The sequence below is a fragment of the Macaca nemestrina genome, chromosome 17 (assembly GCF_043159975.1).
Source record: "Macaca nemestrina isolate mMacNem1 chromosome 17, mMacNem.hap1, whole genome shotgun sequence".
NCBI lineage: Eukaryota > Metazoa > Chordata > Mammalia > Primates > Cercopithecidae > Macaca > Macaca nemestrina.
The window spans coordinates 14038055-14061498 of record NC_092141.1 but is presented as its reverse complement, the minus strand read 5'-3'; the positions used below and the strand labels follow the sequence as shown (position 1 = coordinate 14061498).

Here is a 23444-nt window from a genome sequence, read left to right as displayed (position 1 = left end):
AGATGCTTTTATGGGCTAAATGTTTGTGCCCAAACTCTCAAATTCACATGTTGAAGCCCTAAACCCCCATTGTGACGTCATTTGGAGGTGGGCCTTTGAGAGACAATTAGGCTCACATGAAGCCATGAGGGTGAGCCTTCTCATAAGTGTCCTTATGAGAAGAGGAAGAGACAGCAGCACTTCCTGTTTCTGCCATGTGAGAGAAAGCAAGAAGGCTGCTGTCTGCAAGTCAGGAAGAGGGCCCTTCCCAAGAACCCAACCAGCTGGCACCTGTACTTCCAGCCTCCAGAATGCAGAGAATAAATAAATGTTGTTAAAGGTATGCAGTCTATGATATTTTTGTTATAGCAGCCTAAGAAGACTAAGACAGACACTTATAAAATAGAAAGCACATAATACTGTGGTGAAGATGTGCCCAGATTTACTGCTTGTCACATTGAGAATACATATAATCTATATGTGTTCTCTAATTAATCTAAACTTCTGATTAGAAGACAGAATTCTCAGATTGGGTAACAAGGCAAATTTCAACTATGTACTGTTCACAGGAAAGACACCTAAAACAAAATGGCGCAGAACAGCTAAAAATAATGAGATGGGAAATGGTATCTCAGAAAAATGCAACAAAAATAAACCCAGAGTTTAATACGAATATCACACAAAATGAAATTTAAGACTAAAAGCATTAAATGGGAAAAAAGATGATTTGGTATTAATGAAAAATTCAAAACAAGAAAAATTAAGTCTGGACAGGAGTCCTAAACTTTATGTAGCAAAAATACATAATATTGAGAGATATAAAACTTTATTATTTAAAAGATGCAAAGATGTTGATACAATCTTGGTATTATACCTTAACAAAACGTGACTTTCAGAATTTAGTCAATCAGACTAAAAAAGGCTGCTATATACAGAGAAATAGAATAGTTAATTATTACTTTTGAATTAGTAGTTACATATTTTTAGATAGATTTGATACCCCCAAAAGAATATTACTTTTTAAAGATGTCCAGTGAGGCATTGTACCATTAATTCAACACGTATTTATTCAGCATCTACCAAATGCCTGGCCTGGGTAGGGGATGAAGTTTGAACAGGCCAGTCACAGACCTGCCGCATGGAGCCTTGTACCGGGCACTGTTCTAGAAGCAGGGGATGCACCAGGGGACAAAATAGACAGAGGTCCCTGCTCTCACGGGCTTTATTCCAGGGGGAGGACTCAGACGATAGTGAAGACGCACAGAATGTGCCAGGGGAAGGATAACAAAGCAGAGTTAAAGAGTGATGGGAAAGGATGCTATTTTAGAAAGGGGCTAAAGGGAAAGCCTCTCTGATCAGGTGGAATTTGGGCAGGGAGCTGAAGAAAGTGAGGGCACCAGGCATAAAGATGGAGGACGTGAGCTCCGGGCAGAGAGCACAGCACGCACAGAGGCCCTTTGTCCTTTGGGTCCGTTTTTCTCCTTGACTTTTCTTGAATTTCGGAAATCTAATATTTTATTCATTGTCAGTCTTTCTCATGTAAGCCTCAAGCCTATGATTTTTTGGGTCTTTGAATTGTTGTGATGATTTTCTCTACAAGTTTTAAATTTGTTTTTAATGTCCATATAGTTGATAGCTGCAGGTTTCATGTACTTATTGGCCCAAGACTAATTTTACAGAAGCATTTACAAATTTTCCTCCGTGTGTTCCGGACACATTACCCCTGCAAAATAGGGCACTTTGGCCTATTGAATATATCAAGCTGAAGGAATTTGTAATAATGAGAGAATCAGAAAAGTTTCACTGACCTTCCCACATCATCCTCCCCGGAAGCAGGTCGTACAACCTGGGAAGGATTTTCTGACCTTCACCTGAATCAGGTCACAAAACCCTCACGTGAGCGGTGCCTTCCCTATACCTCTGAATGGGTGAGCAACCTTATCTCTGAGGAGGACACAGGGTCACAGAGAAGAATCTGAACAAACAGGCCCTGCTAAGTTCCCTCAGTTTAATACCATTAGATCACACCCTTTCTGCTTTATTACATTTCCCCTCCACTCTCAAGTCTTCATCAAAACTTGCATAAAACTGCTCAAGTGTACCTGTTTCGTTGGATCTTCATTTTCTTGTGAAGGCTCCTATGTCATGTAAAATCTATATTAAATATCTTTTTTATGCTTCTCTCTGTTAATCTGTCTTTTGTTATAGGGTCCTCGATCATGATGGGTAGAGCAATATCTTTCCTCCTCTACAGTGGCTTCATATATATATTTTGACTACCCTTTTATTATGTTATAATTTCTTTTTGGTTTAATCCAGAGAATGTAGCGTGAACAACTTCTTCTTTTTAAAGTCCATCTAAATTTTCCTTGTGGCCCAGTATATGATAAAACACAGTTCAATGTCTCTACACGACTGAACTCCCTGGGCACCAGCCCATGTATTCTACAGGTGGATATAATGGGATGGTGACCACTGGGGCTGTGAGACTTGGTGGCCCCACTGGTTACTTTACTTTGCTACTTAAAGCACACAATGGCGGCCGGGCGCCGTGGCTCACGCCTGTAATCCCAGCACTTTGGGAGGCCGAGACAGGCGGATCACGAGGTCAGGAGATCGAGACCCTCCTGGCTAATACCGTGAAACTCCATCTCTACTAAAAATACAAAAAATTAGCTGGGTGTGGTGGCGGGTGCCTGTAGTCCCAGCTACTCGGGAGACTGAGGCAGGAGAATGGCGTGAACCCGGGAGGTGGAGCTTGCAGTGAGTGAGTCGAGATCGTGGCACTGCACTCCAGCCTGGACGACAGATCGAGACTCCGTCTCAAAAAAAAAAAAAAGAAAGAAAGAAACACACACACACACACACACAATGACTTCCCACTGCTCACAGGACACAGTGCACAGTCAGGAAGGTTTTCAGGATCGTGAACAACCCAGTTTCTTCCCATCTGTTCAGCCTCACTCTTTACCTCATTTCTTCTCTTGCTGTGGTAAAGAAGTATATTGAACTTTCATTTGCTTGAAACTGCTCTTTCCCTCTAATTTGGGGACCATAAATTATGCTATTATAGAATGTTAATTTTTCTCCCGCTCATTGAATTAATCAGGGTTCTTTAGAGCAATAGAACCAATAGGGTTGTGTGTGTGCGTGTGTGTGTGTGTGTGTGTGTGTGTGCATGTGTATACATATAAACAGATTTATAAAAAATTGGGTCATATGATCATAGATGCTGAGAAGTCCCAAAATCTGTAGTTGGCAAGGTAGAGACCCAGGAAAGCTGATGTTGTAGTTGTAGGACCATTCTGAAGACCTGAGAACCAGGAGAACCACAGTTTCAGTTCAAATTGAAAGACAGGATAAGAGTGATATCCCAGTTCAAGCAGCCAGGCAAGAATTCCCTCTTACTCAGTCTTTTTGTTCTATTCAGGTCGTCAATGGATTGGATGAGGCACATCCATGTGAGAAAGGGCAACCTGCTTTACTCAGTCTATGGATGCAAATGTTCATCTCATCCAGAAACACCTTCACAGATACAGCCAGAATAATGTTTGACCAAATGTCTGGGCACCCCATGGCCTGGTCAAGTTGACACATAAAATTAACCATTACACAGATATAACTTTTCTTCAGGGTCTCAGAATAAACGTTGCTTTCTCCCAGAAGCCCTCCTCACCTCACTTGTGTGACCACATTAGGGGATTCTGCCATGTGCCCCTCTAGCATCCTGCTTATACTGTATCCTGGCACTTTTGTGCATTACTTCCAGTTGCTTATTTAATTTATTAGACCATGCCCTCACTTTCTTCAAGTTTCTGCTCAAATGTCACCCAGTCAGAGAGTCCTTCCTGAACGTCATTTCTAAAATAGCACCCTACCCTGACACTCTGTCTTTGCTTCCTTATCCTTCACCTGACATATTCAAGTGACTTTATTATTATCTTTGTCCTCCCACTAGAATATCAGCTCCATGAGAGCAGGACATTTTTTCTATTTTGTTGACTGCTGCATCCATTACTTCTACAAGTGTGCCTCGTATATCATTAGCATCCAATTAACTTTTGCTTAATAAAATCCAGGAATAAATAAACATGGCTGGCTAGGCACGGTGGTTCATGCCTATAATCCCAGCACTCTGGGAGGCCGAGGCGGGTGGATCACCTGAGGTCAGGAGTTCGTGACCAGCCTGGCCAACATGGTGAAACCCCATCCCTACTAAAAATACAAAAAAATTAGCTGAGCGTGGTGGCAGGCATCTGCAATCCCAGCTACTTGGGAGGCTGAGGCAGGAGAATCGCTTGAACCCGGGAAGCGGAGGTTGTAGTGAGCTAAGATTGTGCCACTGCACTCCAGCCTGGGCTACAGAGTGAGACTCTATCTCAAATAAAACAAAACAGAACAAAACAATACACAAAGCAAAACAAAACAAAAACGAAAACAAAATTAAGTAAAACTCATATAGGGATGTAAAAGTGGTTTAATACTAGAAAATTTGTAGAACATTCTAGAGATATTGAACGTCTATTAATTTAATTACTATGTAACAGATTTTTAAAACAATGATCTTGATAGATGTCAAAAATGAATTATCAAAAAAAGAGAGAGAAATTTTGCAATGTAGAATTGGAGGAATAATTTCTTAAAATAATAAATTAGTAACTAAAATCATAGTAATGGCAAAACATTAAAAGCCTTGCCATTAAAGTAGAACAAGGTTCAGTAAACCGTGGTCTATGAGTCACATCCAGCTACGTTCATTTTTTTATTTGTTGGTTGTGGATGCTTTTATGCTAAAATGGCAGTGTTGAGTAGTTGTGACAGATGGTCTGGTTCTCAAAGCTAAAAATATTTACAATCTGACTTTTTACAGAAAAAGCTTTTTGACCTCTGATACAGAAGAGAAAAATATCCTCATTCAAAGATATTATCAATCTTATTCTGGAATTTCCATCTAAAATAGTAAGATATGAAATAGAAATGAGGCATTCATTAACAAAGAAATACATACAATTACCGTTATTCGGCACCATTTACTTTTGACTTAGGAAACAACAGGCTCAGTTCAAAGCTATTAGAACTATTAAGAAAATTCACCAGGACATCCAGTTGTAGACTAATTAAAAATCCTTATAGTATGGGAACAAACATAAATAAGAAATGGCAATACATGCCTAGCTCTTAGTTTAAACTTTATAAAATATATACAACCTTATTCAGAATAAGAGACATGAGTGAGGAGTCATATCACATTCTTGGACGGGAAGATTCAATATTGTGAAAATGCTAGCTCTTCCAAAATGAATCTTCAGGATTAATACAATTCTAACCAAAATCCTAATGAAATTTGGGGTAGTTTTTGAAAACATCAATTATTTTGCTGTGTATTAGTCAGAATCAACTCGGTTAGGATGCAGTAACAACCCTCTCCTTCTCTGCGCATCTCAATGGCTTAAAATAACAAAACTTTATTTCTGATGCAGTGTTTGTTGCAGGTTGATGTCTTATTGTTTCCTCACTATGAATTCAAACTGGAGTAGCAGCCTCCAGCTCAGATGTTGGCAGGTACTGTAGCAGATAAAAGAGATCTTTAGAAGGTCTCAAATTGATGATTAAGTACTGTGGTCTGGAAATAGCATGTCACTGAGTTCATGAGGCATGGCCAGAACAAGTCATATGGCCCTCTCCAACCGAAGGGATTTGGTTGTGAATCTTATTTCTTTCTCAAAGAGAGGAGAATCAGGTAATCGTGGTGGCAGTGACTCCACCAGTAGAGCAGGTGTGGGGCACAGAAAGGAAGAAGCATTTTCTCGGGCAGATTTAAAGATATATTTTAAATTTTAAGAATTCAAAGTATGGTACTGTTTTATGGATTATTAGACCCATTAATGCAACAAAAGAGAAAGGCCTGAGGCAGAACAACTTAATAAGAATGTAGTATGTGATAAAAGTGCCATTGGTGAATTGATTATATATTACTTCTTACTTATTAATAAATATTACAAAGTATATTAAAGAAAAAGAAACTACTTCATACAATGATTGATTGATGCCATTAATCTATTTGTCCAAACCCATAGAATATACAATACCAAGAGGCAACCATAATATAAATTATGGATTCTGGGTGACGATGTATCAACGTTAAGTCCATCAATTGTAATGAAGGTACCACTCTGATGGGGGATGTTGATACTGGGGGAGCTGTGTTGGGGAAGCGAGCATATAGGATATCTCCATACATTCCACTCAGTGTTGCTGTGAACCTGGAACTGCTCGTTAAAAATTGTCTTTATAAAGAGAAATCACAAAAAGAGAATAAAATACGTTGATATTTATCAGTGTTAGGAATATATGTAAAATGAGAAAGGCATACTGAGTATTGCTTAGAAGCTTTACTAAGAAAACTATGTTAGCATTTTTAAAGATAATGGCTTTAGAATCAGCAATTACTTTTATAAGGGGTTATTAGGAAATCATTTTTCCTTAATACAAAAGCTGACATTAATTCAACATTTTAGTAGATACATTAAAACTACCATAAATCTGTTAACAACTTTATAGCTCTTGTTTAAAATTTTTTAGAGAGATATCATAAGGGGCTCCTTTAGAAATTTCATGCATCACTAGTTAATTTCCATCATAGTCTATGTATGGGCTATTGCTAAAGGAAATGGTTGAGAACTGTTGAATCTTTAAATTTTATGTCTGTAATCTCAAAATAGAAATACATGTTTATGAATGTTGAAGTCTCTCTTTTGTAAGGATAGAAGGGAAATTATGTGTTTATATTATGAAAGGGAAGTCGGGAGAGTTGACTTGAATGAATTTACTATCACCCCATCTACAGTTTTCTACTGTGGTCTACTGCATTGAAGCTTTATATGATCTAAAAGAGTATCTGAGAATTGTCTGTTCTCTCTTCCTGTTGCATCTGTTGTACCTGGACAGAGAGGGAAAAATAGAACAACTAATGAACATATAATGAACATATAATGAAGGCTCCTCAGATGTCATTGAAGAGAAAGTCTAAATCTTGGGCTTTTTCATCATGGAGCTATTAGGAAGGCAGAAAAATTAAAAATCATAGCAGTTAAATGAGTGAATAATAGCATGGCATTTTCTAAAACCTTTTCTGTTTCTAGCCAGTAAGGTGACAAACCATTTTGCAGGTTTACAGAGAAAATAGACTATCAAAGCAGTTTCCTTTTGCTGAAAATGGACAGTAATAACACCCCTGTGGTAGTGGCTGTGAGACCTTTCTAACCCTGGCAAGATATCAGAAGTCAAAGCAGTTGAGTTAGAACAGCCAAGTGGTGTCCTAATCCCACCACCTGGTTATCAGTGGATCCAGAACAGCCAATGAATGACAAGGAAAGAACAGGTGAGCCAAGTAAAAATTGAAAACGGATGGCATTAACCAGAAAAGATGCCATCTGTCCCTAAGTGTTATGCATATTTACATATCGCTTCAGATTTTTCAAAAACTATTTTTCTGTAGGAATGACAAAACTCCACCTCCATCGTCTTAGAGTCCTAGTTGGGTCAGAGAATTAAATTGACATAAAACAGATTAACGGGACAAAAGTGTACATATTTATTTAATATGAATTTTATGTGGCAAGAAAGCACTCATAAGGAAATGAAAATCTGAAGAAATAGTTCAGTTCGTTACTTATATGTTTAATTGAACAAAGAATAGTAAGTTGTGAAGATGTGATAAGGCAAAGGACTCAGATGAGGATATTTAATTGGGCAGAGAAGTGACTAGGAAGATAAGGGTTAGTTCAACAAGGTTAGTTTATACAGAATTCCTTTGGCTTAACTTTTCCGTCCTTGATGGTAAGAATGTTGCTTTCTTTTTTTTAAGTAGGGATAATATCTTTCACCTGAGAATTTCATCTTCTACTTTTAAAAAACAGTATGAATGTCGGAGTGATCTTGCAGCTGATGTTTTTCAAATATCTTTAACTTAAATAATCAATATGCCAGAGTGATATAATTTTAATTCCTTTAGTAATTAATGTTGAATCCATATTTTACACTCATGTTTTGAAACAGAGGTAGTAAATTTTATCTAATTAAACAGCATTTTAATTTAAATATAATATACATACAGAAAAGTATACAAGTTACAAGTGTGCAGCTTGAATTATCACAAAGTAAGCACACCTGATTGATCACCACCGAGTCATTATCAACATTACAGAAGACCCCTGATACTCCTTCCGGTTACTGTCTACTCCCTCCTATTTGGTATAGATTAATTTGGCCTGTTTTGAACTTTTTATAAGTGTGATTATCCAGTATAAATTATTTTTTGACTGGATTTTTTTGCTCAACATTGTTTGTTCATCCATGTAGAAATCGATTACTTATTTTCAAAGTTGCATAGTTTAAAAAAAAACAAACTACAAGTTTTAAAATCTAGATCATCATTGATGGAATTTAATGGATTAAGGCTACTTTAATTTTTTTTGACCATGACAAATAATGCTGCTATTCTTGTTCATGTGTTTTGCTGCACAAGTCTTTGGTGCATATCTGTTGGCTGTATAAGTAGTAGGATTCGTGAGTCATGGATTTTACATATATTCAATCCATATATTCATGGATTATACATATATTCAATTAATGCTCAATGATCTTCTAAAGTGGTCGCTCCAACTTCCATTTCCTGGTGTAGGGAAGTTCTTGTTGCTTCATGTTATTGCCAGAACTTCATAATAATAGTCTTTATAGTGGGTGCATGGTGGTATCTCATTGTAGTTTTGATTTTCATTTCCCTGATGAAAAATATGGCATTGAGCATCTTTATTTGTGTTTATTGGTCATTTGAATTTCGTTTGCTAGATTCCTCTTCAAGTTTATTGCCCAATTTTCTTTTAAGTTTTCTGTCCTTTTTATTGATTTGTAAGATCTCTTTGTATATTTTGGGTATAATCCCTTTGTTTGTGTGTGTGTGTGTATATATATATGTGTGTGTGTATGTATATATATATTTATATGTGTGTGTGTGTGTGTCTTACAAATGTCTCCCACTCAATAGCCTACATTTTTGCTCTCTTCCAGTATCTATGCTGTATTTGTAATTTCAGTGCAATCCAAATTATTATTTCTTTTATAATTAGCTTTTTTGTCCTGTTTAAGAAGTCCTTTCCTGCCACCATGATCATGAAAATATTATTAATGTTATTTTCTAGATGTTCCATTGTTTTAGTTTTCACATTTGGAACTTCAGGAGTTCAGTCTACCTGGAATTGATTTTTGTGGGTGGTGTGAGGTAGGGGATCATGTTTTACTTTTTCCCATTTGACTGTCATATTTTTAATGACAGGATATCTCTTATTCATGTGAGATAAGACTCAATATAGTAAAGATGTTAAATATCTCAAATTCATTTCTATATTTAGTGCAATCCCAACCAAAAGACCAGCAGATATCTCAGAGGAAATTGGCAGCCTTATCCCTAAATTTATTAGGAAATGCACAAGACTTAAAATAATCAAGACATCCTTAAAGGGAAACAATGTATAAATTGTTTTCTACTAGATATCAAGAGTTATTATAATTAAGACTAGGTGGTATAGACATAAGGACAGACAAACAGATCAGTAGGGTAAAAAGAAAGTCCAGAAATAAACCCACATCTATGGCCACTTGATTCATGATGAAGGTGACATTACAGAGCTGTAAAGAAAAAACAGGTTTTTTTTAAAAAAAACTTTAATTTTAATTAAGTATAATAATTGAAGTTAGAAAGGTAGTAAATTGTACCTTGCTGTATGCCAATTTGATTATCATATATAAGTTCTATAGTCCTTAGAAAAATAAATAATATTTTACATCTTTAGTAGCCCCACAATATTTGTTTAGTGTTAGTCTCAAAATAAGTTGAGACTTATTAGGTGACATTACAGAGCTGTAAAGAAAAAACAGGTTTTTTTTAAAAAAACTTTAATTTTAATTAAGTATAATAATTGAAGTTAGAAAGGTAGTAAATTGTACTTAGATATTTTAGATATGTGCCACTTTAAAGTATGATATCCTGGAATGTTTTGTGATTTTAATAATTATAGAGTTAAGGGAAAGGTCTGCTTAAGGTTCAGATAAATGTAGTAGATTAAAGCATGTTAATTAGATTAAAGCATGTTGCTCTAAACATCTGCCATCTGGTTGAGTTTCTACCATCATTATAGTAGCTTATCTTGATTACTGACAACATGTTTAACCAACCAAGCAAGGACTTGAAAACTTATTTTGAGACTAACACTAAACAAATATTGTGGGGCTACTAAAGATGTAAAATATTATTTATTTTTCTAAGGACTATAGAACTTATATATGATAATCAAATTGGCATACAGCAAATAAGAAGGGAAAAAGGGTGCTAGAAAAAAGGATTGATTAGATGTGTGGGCAAAAGGGTATAAAGCAAAGTTAGCAAAGAAATTTCCTGAGATGGTGTATTTTTGTTGAGACTTCAAATCTGGGTGGGATTTAGAGAAATGAGTAGGAGGTTGTAGAGTATGAGTAGTATAGGTTGTATCAGTAGTATAGGGTAACATGAAAAAATGAAGCAACGGGGAACTGAATATTATGTTTGTGTATGTGAATGTGCTGGTGAGGTATCTGTGTATGTGTGTGTGGGGACAAACAGCAGAATAGGTTAAAGTACACGGATGAATAGTGGAAAATACTTCGGGTTGATAGACTGGGGCCACATTATGGAAGAACTTAAAAAACAGGAAAGGAACCAAATTTATGTAAAAGATAGGAGAGGGCTGAGACTTATCTGTCCTGTTTATCACCTTCTCAATGTATAACAGAGTGCATGACACAGAATTCATATTCAACTGAATGGAAAAAACAGTAGTGTTCAAAAAGGGACAGCAAGTCCATGCCTTGGTTTAGGGCATATGATAACTCCTGATAAAGCTATTGTCTCCTTCTACCTGAAAGCTTTTCAGGGCACTGGTAGTTGCTAACGCTGTTAAGAATAATTGAAACCATATTGCTCAAACAATGATTAGCTTCTTAGGAGAAATGTTTCATTGAGCAAAATACCAGTCATTACTTTCCATTTTAAAAAGCCCAAAAGGAAAAGCCCCCTCTCTAAATCCTATTCTCTGGCTCCAGTTGCGTGTTTTAAGAGACTATGAATAGTTTCAATCCAGGGAAATGTTATGGGATTGACCTCTTTTCTTTTTAGAAAGAAAAGAGAATCAATATTGATATTTTTGGCCTTTAGGGTTTAGGCTTTTGCCTCTTTGCACGTTCAAGGTTAAGTTAATAAAATGTTTGTGAAGGTCTAAGGCTCCATCTGTTCATTCTCCTCCTGTAGAGAAGGACAAAGTAAATACCTCACCCTGCAGGTTCCACCTCATCATGTCTTACTAATCACCATTCCCCTCTAGTCGCCACCTGTCTTGGCTCCAACTCAAAGACCCTAGTGGAAACCTTCAGGGAAAGGTGAAATCCTTCATTAGAGCCTCCCTAAGCCCCAGTCCCTGTTCCTTCACTCCTCCTTGCCTGAGATTTCTCTGTGGGAGGAAGAATGTGATGTATCAAGTCCAGTTGGGCCAAATAGCACTGTTCTCTGGTCCTGTGTGCATAGACACTAACAGGCTGCTGCAACTGCTTGTGGAATCTCCAAGCTGGAAGAGACATGAGAGGTGATGGTTTAACTCCAGCACTTTGCAGATGAGGAGACTGAGTCTAACTGAATTACCCAAGGATGTGCAGCAAGTTAGGGGCAAGGGTGGGACTAGAGAGAAGATCTGTGCTTCTAGCCTGCTACCTTTGTGCTTCACCATCCTGCCTCATTCCTGTCTTACTGCCCATCACTTTGTAGCCATGGCTTTCACCTTAGTTTCCAGTCAAAGCCACAGATTTGTTATAAAATAAGTTGACAAGCCTGATTATCATGGCATTACACATTGTACAATCCCTCTGATGGTGGTTCCCCTGTTTGTCAGGCAGGCAAGGCAGCTTCCCAAAATGAATCAAAGCTGGAATGACTTGTGACTTGAAGTACTCTTGGTTGAAAATGACTCCTCTCCAAGACATGTGGCCCCCAGACGACATTTATGCTGAGGGTTGATTGTGAAACATAAAGGCTGTTTCTTTTCTCCAAACTTCATTGCCAATTTAGAGTTTAAGGAAAGAGCTCTCAAGCCGACAGGCTATCAAAGAGATGGGCTGCATTGCAGGGAGCAAGGCAGAGCATCTGGGAAATCAAAGACCAGGAAATGCAAATGCACACACGTTCATCACCTTGATTAGTGTGAGCAAGTTTGTCTCATCCTGGCCAACATTTGATGGACCATTAAATCTGGAAAGGATGTGGAGTCCAAGTTCTCTTTATTCCCCAGCAAACCAACCAAAGCCCACAGAGGGCAGGTGACTTTTAATGGTTGAGTTGGGACTGCTATCTTTTCTCAGGTCTAATGCTCTTTTCACTGTATTTGTGTTAAAAATAAAAAGCTTTTATGAAAGTGACACTGAGTTGTTTACAGGGTTTGCCATCTGTTATAATAAAGTAAGATCCCTCAAAACCTTAACTACTTTTTAAAGGTAAGCTCTTGGATTTTTCCTAAACAGGGTGTGACTGACATTACTAAATTCCCCGAACAAAGGCATGCGCTGTGCTCTCTGTGCCATTTTTGAGAATTTTTCTGCCTCAAACCTCAAAAGAAAAGACAGAGGACAAAGAAAGGAAATGCAGTTAAATGGGATTCCCAGGAAACAAAGACGCATGGTACTTGCATCATTGTTTACTTATCTGCATTAAGAAAAATGTTAGAAAAATGATCTCATAGCGTATATGAGGACTCTGTCACCAGAAGGAAGTAATCCCAATTTCTGGAGAATGGGTAGCATCACTAGAAGTGAACTAATTAATTTGCTTTCTCCTCCAGAGCTCTGCATGTCACCATTCTGGATAAATTCATACTTTCTATGTTGTTAAAACCTTTCTGAGAGGAGTTATATTTTATTGAACAACACAGATTTCTAGATTCCCAGATCTACCTCCCACATTGTTTAAAAAAAAAAAAAAAAAGCAAGAAAAAGAAAGAAAAGAAAAGCAAGCACTGAAAGCCCCAGGGTCTCATTCTTCTATTTTTCTCCATCTTGACAAATAACATCATTATTTTCAGTTGTTTCAGACAAAAAACTAGGACTCAACCTCAATTCCTCCGTTTTTCCTACCACCTCCCCGTTCCTGCAGATCATCCTTGCTTCTGTCTCTAAAATACATCTTAATTGTGTTCACTCTTCTCCCTCCCATTCACCCTAGGCCATACCACCATTGATCTATCTCTGACCTTCATTTCCACACTAGCTTTCTAACTGGCCTCTCTGCCCCATCAAAACCCATTCTCTCCACATAACAGACAGAGAGATCGTTTTAAAACATAACTCAGATTCTCTCTTACTCTTGCTGAAACACTTCCATAGGCTTCCCATTGCACTGGGAATAAGGACATCCCCACCTCAGTACCTTATACTTTCTTTTTCTGTATTTCCTGGATCAAAACATACTTTCCCCAACTCTTTACATGGGTGAATCAGTTTGAATGTCACATCCTCAAAGAGGATCTCCTGGTTTAACCTATTTACGAATAGCCAAACCCCACTCTGTTCCAGTTTCTCTGTAATATTTTATTCATATCTCTGAACCTTACCTGCAATTCTTTTGTTTCTTAAATATGTTTTTCTTCCTCCATCATAATGCAAGTCCCAACCCTAGTGCTTAGCTTAGTCACACACAGACATATAGTAAGCACTCACATATATGTTTAATGTTGAATTAAACTAGGTCATCTGAAGCATTTTGTACATGCCATGCACAGGCACTGTATAAATTGTATTCCATTTCATTCTCACAATAACCCTAAGAGATGGGCTCAACTGTTCCCATTTTATGGATGAGAAAACTTAGATACAGATTGGTTACAAGCAACTTGAAAGCGGCACAGGTGGGATTTACATTAACAAAATGAGTGAGACTTGGGTAAGGTTTTCTATCTGACCCCCTTTAGTGTCTTCATAGATTAAAGAATGAAAGAGCTCACTAGAGATTATGGAAAAAAGAGGACAATTATACCCTTGGGGCGTTCCCAGTGAAGCTAGACCCTATAGTTTTATGTGTAATTAATCACTCTCTTCCTCTCCTGTGGTCATCTCTGCTCAGGGCTTCAGCTCCTGGTACTTTCTGTACTCTCTTCAATTTTTGCATCTCTGTTAATGGCTGTCAGCTCGTGGGAACAGTGGATCAGGAAGAGATGAGGAGTAAGAAGGGGTGGGGTCTGCTAGTAACTACAGTGGAATCATGAGTCTCATTTTCTTCACCTGTAAAATCCCAGGAATGATCTCCCAGGTTCATCTCTAGCTTTATAGCATTTTGGCTCAGAAAATGTTTTACATAGAGCTCAATGGAGGCTTCCCCAGATCCTCTTCGGAACTCTTTCCTTTCCATCCTTTTACTTATTTCACAGGTCTTATATATCAAGATGAGAACAGCATCGTAAGAGAGAACAGGCACATTCTTCTGATGCTGAGGCATTTGGGAGAGCTGGGTTAGGCCCTGTGATCTTCCTTCCCCTTGAAAATATCTAATAAATGATGCATTCATTCATTCATACTGTCTAACAAATATTTGTCTTTTTTTTGGGGGGGGGGGACGGTGTCTCACTCTGTCACCCAGGCTGGAGTGCAGTGCCACAATCTCAGCTCACAGCAGCCTCTACCTCCTGGGTTCAAGTGATTCTCCTGCCTCAGCCTCCTGAGTAGCTGGGACTACAGGCATGCACCACCATGCCCAGCTAATTTTTGTATTTTTAGTACAGATGGGGTTTCACCATGTTAATCAAGCTGGTCTCGAACTCATGACCGCAAGTGATCCACCCGTCTTCATCTCCCGAAGTGCTGGGATTACAGGTGTGAACTACCGCGCCCAGCCAAATATTTGTCATTTTATCTAACAAATAACTACTGAGTACCTGCTATGTGCTAAGCCCTATGTCAAGCATCAGGATTATATATGGTCTAAATATTTATGCAGCTAGACTATATACACTTATTAATAAAGCAAAAAATATCTCAAATAAATGTAAGATTATAGCAGTGACAGGTAACATGAAACAGGAGCATATGTTGGTATGTTACGAAACATTAGGAGAGGTTGACTTAATTGGGAAAGTCACTGTCAGGCAGGTTATCTCTCTCTTTTTTTTTTTTTTCTTTTGTGTGTGTTTGTGTGTGTGAGATGGACTTTCACTCTTGTTGCCCAGGTTGGAGTGCAACGATGCGATCTCGGCTCACTGCAACTTCCCCCTCCTGGGTTCAAGTGATCCTCCTGCCTCAGCCTCCCGAGTAGCTGGGATTACAGGCATGCACCACCACGCCCAGCTAATTTTTGTATTTTTAGTAGAGACAGGATTTCTCCATGTTGGTCAGGCTGGTCTCAACCTCCCGACCTCATGTGATCCACTTGCCTTGGCCTCCCAAAGTGCTGGGATTACAGGCATGAGCCACCGCGCCTGGCAGGTTATCTCTTTTTTAAAATGTTTATTTAATACACGATCATTCATACTTACCAAAAACCTGGATTTCTTCCCTGAGGAAATATAAACTAAGATATAAATAATGAATAGAGCTTACTAGAGAAAGAGGGGTAGCTAGCGTGTCTCAGACAAAGGGAATGGCATGTGCCAAGGTCCTGTGGCAGGAGGCAGGATAGCATAGTCCAGGACTAAAAGATCAGTGCAGAGAGCAAAGTGACCTCTTCAAAGAAGGCAGAAAAGGCTTCCCTGAAATGAAGAGGGCAGAGTTGAGCTCTGGCAGAAAAGAAGTCAGTGGTCCAAGGCATCTTGCCTTTCTGCAGGAGACTATTTCTGCCTAACTGGAGCTCTTCAGGCATGGTTCTTCCTTAAGCAACATGCAAAAGCTTTAGCTGGGAGAAGGGGCAATTGAAATCCATAAGGCTTTTCATCCTTTCTGTGCAACCGTACTGGAGAGGTCTCTTTAGAATCAAGAAGTCAGTCTCCATCACTGGTCAATTGGTACCAAGGCCTGGGTGTGAAGAATCCAGCAAAGAATTCACTCTTGCCCTGCCCTTGGCTGGCCATGCCACAGAGGATGGCTGTGAGTATTCTGGCTGACTTCCTGCTCCCAATCAACCAAATGAAGATGTACAGAGTGAACACAAAGCATTTGCTAGAGAAAAAAAAAAAAACAAAAAAAACACAACCAAACAAACAGAGGATCAGAGACAGGACCAAAAGCCAGAAGGCACTGCCTTCTCATTGTTCTGAGAGATAAGTCAAAGCTTGTTTTTCCCTTGTAAAAATAACACAATCAGCAGAGGCTGTGTGTTCCAGAATCAAGTTTAGAAACAATAAAGGAAGTGATTCAAAATAGTGGTGATTACCTATTTTTCCCTAGTCTAGATGACTCACGCTGGATCAATAACCCAAATGACATTTTTCTCATTAGTCCCTAAATGGAAAACTTTGACATGGTTGTAAGGAAGAGAGTTAATGTGTATTAACTGAATTCTGCCTCGTAAGTGGCCCCACAAACCTAGAACTAACTACCTGTTTTACAGACTCTCTATAATTCTCCATGGCAGAGGAGATAATTGAGAGAGTTATTGGGGACTTCCGAGCAAAAAAGCACTTCTGCCTCCATCGTTGGGAAATTTAAGATGCAAAACAGGTCAGACCTTTTGTGAAGTATGGATGATAGTGTGTTAAATAAACAATGTTAAAAAAAAAAAAAAGAGAGAGAGAGAGAACCTGCCTGACAATTATTTTTAAGAGCCTGGCATATATATATTTTTCCTTCATTCAAAGAGCTCAAAATTGGCTTAAGTGGAGTTTAACTGAAAAAGTTCACCTCAAGAGTGTGAGTAAGCCTGGAAAATTTTAGCCAATAGGGAATTTTTAATAAAATTATGACCGAGTGGAAATAGTGTTATAATGGAAGTTTATGTGTAATGGGCACTATTAAAATTATATATGTATATATTTGAGCATCAACAGGTGAGTTACAAGGTTACAATTCTGTGACAGGTCTCTGGTGATATTATAAGCTACATGTGCAAAGCTCAAGTCATCCAAATTCCTAAACAGAATTACAGTTAGATTCAAAAATATTCCTGTCATAATCATACACCAGACATGGTAAAGACCTTCCCTCCGCATGTGCTTTGCCTACGTTGTTTTGGGTAATCTGATTGGCATGTAATAGAATCCTAGAATATTCAAATAGGAAGAGTCTTCTAGTTCTAGTTTATCTTCGCCCCTAAATTAATAAGGAAAACAAACATAAAAAACAGCAATCCTGCCAACACTGATACAAAAGTTCGGGATGGAGATTTAAAATTCAGACCTCTTAGCCCAATACTTTTCCTAGTTTAATACATGGATTCTTTTCTGGTCTGCTTCTAACCTGCGGTTCATAGGGAAGTCCAGAATTTCTGTGTAAGAGGGATGGATGCAGGGGTATCCATTTGGTTGGGGCAAAGGAGAAGGCAGCTAGAGAAATACTTCTCAGACTTTCAGACACACCTGGGAATATTTATTTATTTAAGACACAGAGTCTCACTATGCTGCCCAGCCTGGTCATGAACTCCTGGGCTTAAGCGATCCTCCCACCTTGGCCTCCCAAAGTAATGGGATTACATATGTGAGCCACCACGCCCAACCTTAAACCTGAGGATCTTGCAGGTACAGATTCAGGCCTGTTAGGTCTGTGATGTTCCTCTGAAAAGCTCCCAGGTAATACTGATGTGCTGGTCCTCGAATCTGACTTTGAGGAGTCAGGCGTTAGAGACTTGTCTTACAGCTGGGTTTGCATGCAGACACTGAGTGTAACACAGGAATTTTTTTTTTTTTTTTTTTTTTTTTAATGGAGTCTTGCTCTGTCGCCCAGGCTGGAGTGCAGTGGCGCAATCTCGGCTCACTGCAAGCTCCACCTCCTGGGTTCACTCTGTTCTCCTGCCTCAGCCTTCCGATTAGCTGGGACTACAGGCGCCCACCACCATGCCCGGCTAATTTTTTGTATTTTTAGTAGAGCCGGGGTTTCACCATGTTAGCCAGGATGGTCTTGGTCTCCTGACCTCGTGATCTGCCTGCCTCGGCCTCCCAAAGTGCTGGGATTACAGGTGTGAGCCACCGTGCCCGGCCAGGACTTTTTTTTTTTTTTTTAACTCTGCTTCTGTAATGCACAATGACACAAATGTGAAACTTTTTGTTATGGTCGCATGGGTCCCTGAGGCTTTGTTCATTTTTTTCTTCCATTCTATCCTCCCCTGTGTTCAGAATGGATCATTTCTATGGTTCTATTTTGCAGTTCACTGATTCTTTCCTCTGTTCCCTTCATTCTGCTGTTGAGTCCACTGATCAAGGTTTTTATTTCTGTATTGTGATGTATTTTTTTGTATCCACCATATTTTTCAGTTTTAAAGTCTCAGTTTGGTTCTGTATCTTTGCTGCCGCTTTTTGTCTGTTCATTCCTAAGTGTGTGCATAATTGCTCACAAAAAGTGTGTTCATAAATTCATTGAAGCATTTTTATTGTGGGTGTTTTAAATTTTTGTCAGATCACTTTCATTTCTCTCTTGTCTTAGTGCTGTCTTTTTTTCCACTCAGTTTGAGATCCTTCTGGTTCTTGATAGGATCAATGTTTTTTGACTGAAACTTGGGCATTTTTGTAGGGTGTTATGTGACACTGGATCTTATTTAATTTTTTCTTTCTTTTTTTTTTTTTTTTGAGACAGAATCTTGTTCTGTCGCCAGGCTGGAGTGCAGTGGTGTGATCTTGGCTCACTGCAACCTCTGTCTCCTGGGTTCAAGCGATTCTCCTGCTTCAGCCTAGCGAGTAGCTGGGATTACAGGTGCACGCCACCACGCCCAGCTAATTTTTTTTTTTTTTTTTTTTTTTTTGTATTTTTAGCAGAGACAGGGTTTCATCATGTTGGCCAGGTTGGTCTTGATCTCTTGACCTCATGATCTGCCCTCCTCAGCCTCCCAAAGTGCTGGGATTATAGGTGTGAGCCACCACACCTAGCCTAATTTTTTTGTCTTAACTGGGTTATTCTGACACTGCTCTGGCAGAAGAAGGAGGCTGTCAACTTGTTTGTGCCACAGGGAGATAAAAGTCCAGGTTTCCCACTTGGTCTCTGTTGATACCTATGGCACCAGATGGGCTCCTCCTTACTGCGGGGTGGGGTAAGAGTTTCAGTACCTACCCCATGTGGTCTCCATCGTGAGAGGCCAGGGAGCTCCTTACTGGCCCATGGGGTTGAAAGTCTCAGTTTCTTACCTGGCCTTCTCTGGCACCACCCTGGGCAGGGCTACAGTGGGGATGTCTCCGTCTGTAACTTTGTTACAGCTTTATACGGTGGGTGGAAGTCTAAGCTTCCCACTTAGCCTTTGCTGACGGAGATGGCATGGCAGGTGGGCCACAGTTCTCTTATGTGGTGTTTGGCTGGAGTAGAGCAGTTACTCCTACAAGTTTTCTGTTTCTCTAGGCTGCCCCGTCCCTCGGTCTGTGGCCAGACTGAGCAGAATTTTACCAGGGTCTCTTTGTCTGAGTCTGTTGGTGTTTCCTGATTGCAGGCTACTTTTGCTTCAAGTCTGGGATATATGAAGTTAAAAGAAAACCTATGGGCTGGGCGCGGTGGCTCACGCCTGTAATCCCAGCACTTTGGGAGGCCAAGGCAGGCGGATCACGAGGTCAAGAGATCGAGACCATCCTGGTCAACATGGTGAAACCCAGTCTGTACTAAAAATACAGGGCGTGGTGGCACGCACCTGTAGTCCCAGCTACTTGGGAGGCTGAGGCAGGAGAATCTCTTGAACCCGGGAGGCAGAGGTTGCAGTGAGCCGAGATCACACCACTGCACTCCAGCCTGGTGTCAGAGTGAGACTCCATCTCAAAAAAATAAAAAAAGAAAGAAAGAAAGAAAAGCTGGCTGGGTGCAGTGGCTCACACCTGTAATCCCAGCACTTTGGGAGGCTGAGATGGGCAGATCACGAGGTCAGGAGATCGAGACCGTCCTGGCTAACACGGTGAAACTGAGTCTCTACTAAAAATACAAAAAAAATTAGCTGGGCGTGGTGGCGGGCGCCTGTAGTCCCAGCTACTCCGGAGGCTGAGGCAGGAGAATGGCGTGAACCCGGGAGGCGGAGCTTGCAGTGAGCTGAGATTGCACTACTGCACTCCAGCCTGGGCGACTGAGCGAGACTCTGTCACACACACACACACACACACAAAAAAAAAAAAAAAAAAAAGAAAAAGAAAAAGAAAAGCTGTGGAATCCACCACGATGCCATTCTTCCAGTTCCCCAGGCACTAGGCTGTTGACCTCCTTCTCTTCATCTTTCAAGGTCTTTTTATATGTTAGCTTTAGAGCTTTAGATCTAACATCCAGGATTTTTGTTTGTTTGTTTGTTTGTTTTGTTTTGTTTTGTTTTTAAGGTGTACTTAGCAGGAAGAATAGGAAAAAATGCATTTACTTCGTCCTCTCAGAAGCAGAAGTCATTATGATTATTTTACATTCATTTAAAGGCAACATGCGGCATACAACATATATCAGTTTACAACTTTTTCCCTCAGTATTATGATTTTGAGAACTATATTGTTATGTGAAGATCTAAGTTCTAATTTAGTTTTGATAGGTCCTGGTTGAGGTATGGGATAAGTGAGCTGTTTTAGTGGAGCGTACATACAGACGTGAACTAAGCAGCTTTCACAATTGGCATTCACATGACTCATAGGCGCTATATAGAATTTTCTTACCTGAAGTGTTTTCCTTGTGACTGAATATGTATTTAAGTGGCCTATGGGTGGTGAACTGAAATATATCTCAAATAGGGTAGGAATGGGAGGAGGTTGTAGGTTATGATAAATGATAGCACTAGGGTAGGAACTACAATAATAACAACACAATGACAATCACTATTACTACCATCATTGGACTATTCCTTGCTAATATGGTTTGAATCTGTATCCTTGGCCAAATTTCATGGTGAATTGTAATCCCCGTTGTCGAAGGCAGGGCCTAGTGGGAGGTGATTGAATCATGGGAATGATTTCTTATGAATGGTTAAACACCATCCCCCTTGGTGCTATTCTCATGATAGTGAGTTCTTGTGAGATCTGGTTGTTTAAAAGTGTGTAGCACCTCCCTGCCCTCCCTCTCTCTTGCTCCTGCTCCGGCCAGGTAAGAGGAGCGTGCTTCCCTTTTGCCTTCTGCCGTGATTCCTTTTTGCCTTCTGCCAGAAGCTGAGCAGATGCCAGCATCATGCTTCCTGTATAGCCCTTGGAGCTGTGAGCCAATTAAGCCTCTTGTTCCTTTTTAAAATAAATTACCCAGTCTCGGGTATTTCTTTATAGCAGTGCAAGAATGAACTAATTCACCTGTCATGTGCCAAATACTATTTATTTCTCACAACATGTGTGTGAGGTGGCATTGCTCTTATTTTATAGATAGGAAAATATGCTCGCCAAAGTCAAATACCTTTCTCAAAGTCATCTAGTTCATACTTGTCGATTAAACGTATTCTGCAAAATCTTTAAGGGAAATTCCATCTCAAATGGTAAAAACAAAGCAGAAGATTTATTATCTCTCATGGCAAAACACCCAAAGGCTCATTCATTCAGCAGCTTAGTGGCATCATCAGAATTTAAGTTCTTTCCAACTTTCTGCTCTGTCAATCTCGTAAGCTTTGTTTTGCTCAGGGGTGCAAGATGGCTGCAGGAGTTCCGGGCATTGCATGCAGAAGAAGAAGGCCATGTCTTTGTGCGTGTATACATGTGTGTGTATGTTTCCTGTCAATAACAACGAGGAAAATATTTATTAAAAGTTCTCCAACAAGCTTCCCCGTGTCATTTTCACCAGAATTGCACCATATGCTTAGGAACAGTTACATAATTTGCAGGGCTCAGTGCAAAATTAAATTCAGGATCTCTTGTTTAACAAGTACTAAGAATTTTAGGATGATGACAAGCATTGAATGAAGCATTAGGTCTTTCTGAGCACAAGACCCAACGTGGACTGGCTGCATGCCCATAGAGCCAGTATTGCCCATGCTTATAGCTAAGCTACATTTGGTCCTTCAACAATGCTGTGGTTTGGTGGTGCCGACCTCTGCACAGTCAAAACTTGGTGTATAACTTAACCACTAATATCCTACTGTTGACTGGAAGCCTCACCAATAACATAATCATCGATTAATACATATTTTGTACGTTATATGCATTATATACTGTATTTTTACAATAAAAGCTAAAGAAAAGAAAACGTTACTAAGAAAATTAAAAGGAAGAAAAATACACTAACTATTCACTAAGTGGACATAGATCATCGTAAAGGTCTTCATCCTTGTTTTCACATTGAATAGGCTCAGGAGAAGGATGACAAGGAGGGGTTGATCTTGCTCTCTCAACACTGGCAGAGGCAGAAGAAAATCTATATATAATTGGACACACGCAATTCCCACAACAAACCTGTGTTGTTTATGGATCAACTGTAATTATAGACAAAAGGAATAGGGCCACTATCACTGGCTTAGCTGAACTGAGATTTATTCCTCAAACTTGGGGTAGGGGCCACCCTTTCCGGAACCATAGGGAGAGGAGTGGAAATTGAAATGAAATTGAAATTCTGCCAAGCAGGGAGGTGGGGTAAAGGAAGGTTGTTTATTGGTCACCAGCAGTGTCTGATTGCAGTGTGTGTATCTCCAAGGTTTCTGTTTGCCTTCCTGTATTTTGCTGCCTCCCAATAGTCCATATTTCTGGGATCTAACTCAGTTCTGCCATGATACGACTTTGAGCAAATCATTTTATTTCTTCAAAACATCAATTTCTTTATCTGTAAAACTGGAATATACGGGTGTCTCCACATTTCAGGGTGTGACCCTCATGCCTCTGCATGTTCATCACCAGAAGGTGGAATCTTGGGCCCTCTTCCTAGGTGATATTCACAGCAAGTTTGTAACAATTCCCACTGTATGTGGTCAGACATCTCCTTGGACTGACAGGTCTCTGGGAAATGTTAGCATGATGCTTCTTGCATTTAGGAGCTGAGGGAGAAGGAGGTAGGGAAAGGGCACTGTTTCTTGTTTTGGCCATAGTAGGAGAAGCACTGGGAGCAGAGTCAATTCTGTTGTTAAGTCCTAGATGGAGAGTGAGACTCAGTCTTCCATTCCTCCCTAGCCACAGAAACTGGAATGATGCCTTTCCCTAGCTGACGTTTTTGGTTCACACACTGAGCTGCTGCTTCTCAGATCATGTAGTAGATTACAAGATGACCACAAAAATTTCTCCTCCCACTCCCTTGCACTGGCTTGTTAGATTGCAACTTCTCTCATCAAGAGGTGGAGTCTATTTTTCCTCTCCTGAATCTAGACTAGACTTATGACACCCTTTGAGCAGTCAGACAGTAATGGCTAAAGA

The 23444-nt window shown here is 39.6% G+C and overlaps 2 long non-coding RNA genes across 3 annotated transcripts in view; both read left to right on the top strand.

Moving 5' to 3' along the window:
* LOC105473534 (uncharacterized) overlaps nucleotides 1-23444 on the top strand; it is a 142187-nt gene that overhangs the window by 110522 nt on the left and 8221 nt on the right. The window lies entirely within an intron of this gene.
* Nucleotides 7155-14616, top strand: LOC139359316 (uncharacterized). The gene is made up of 3 exons (XR_011615243.1): nucleotides 7155-7360; nucleotides 12580-12736; nucleotides 14478-14616. It is a non-coding gene; the product is annotated as an uncharacterized lncRNA (long non-coding RNA).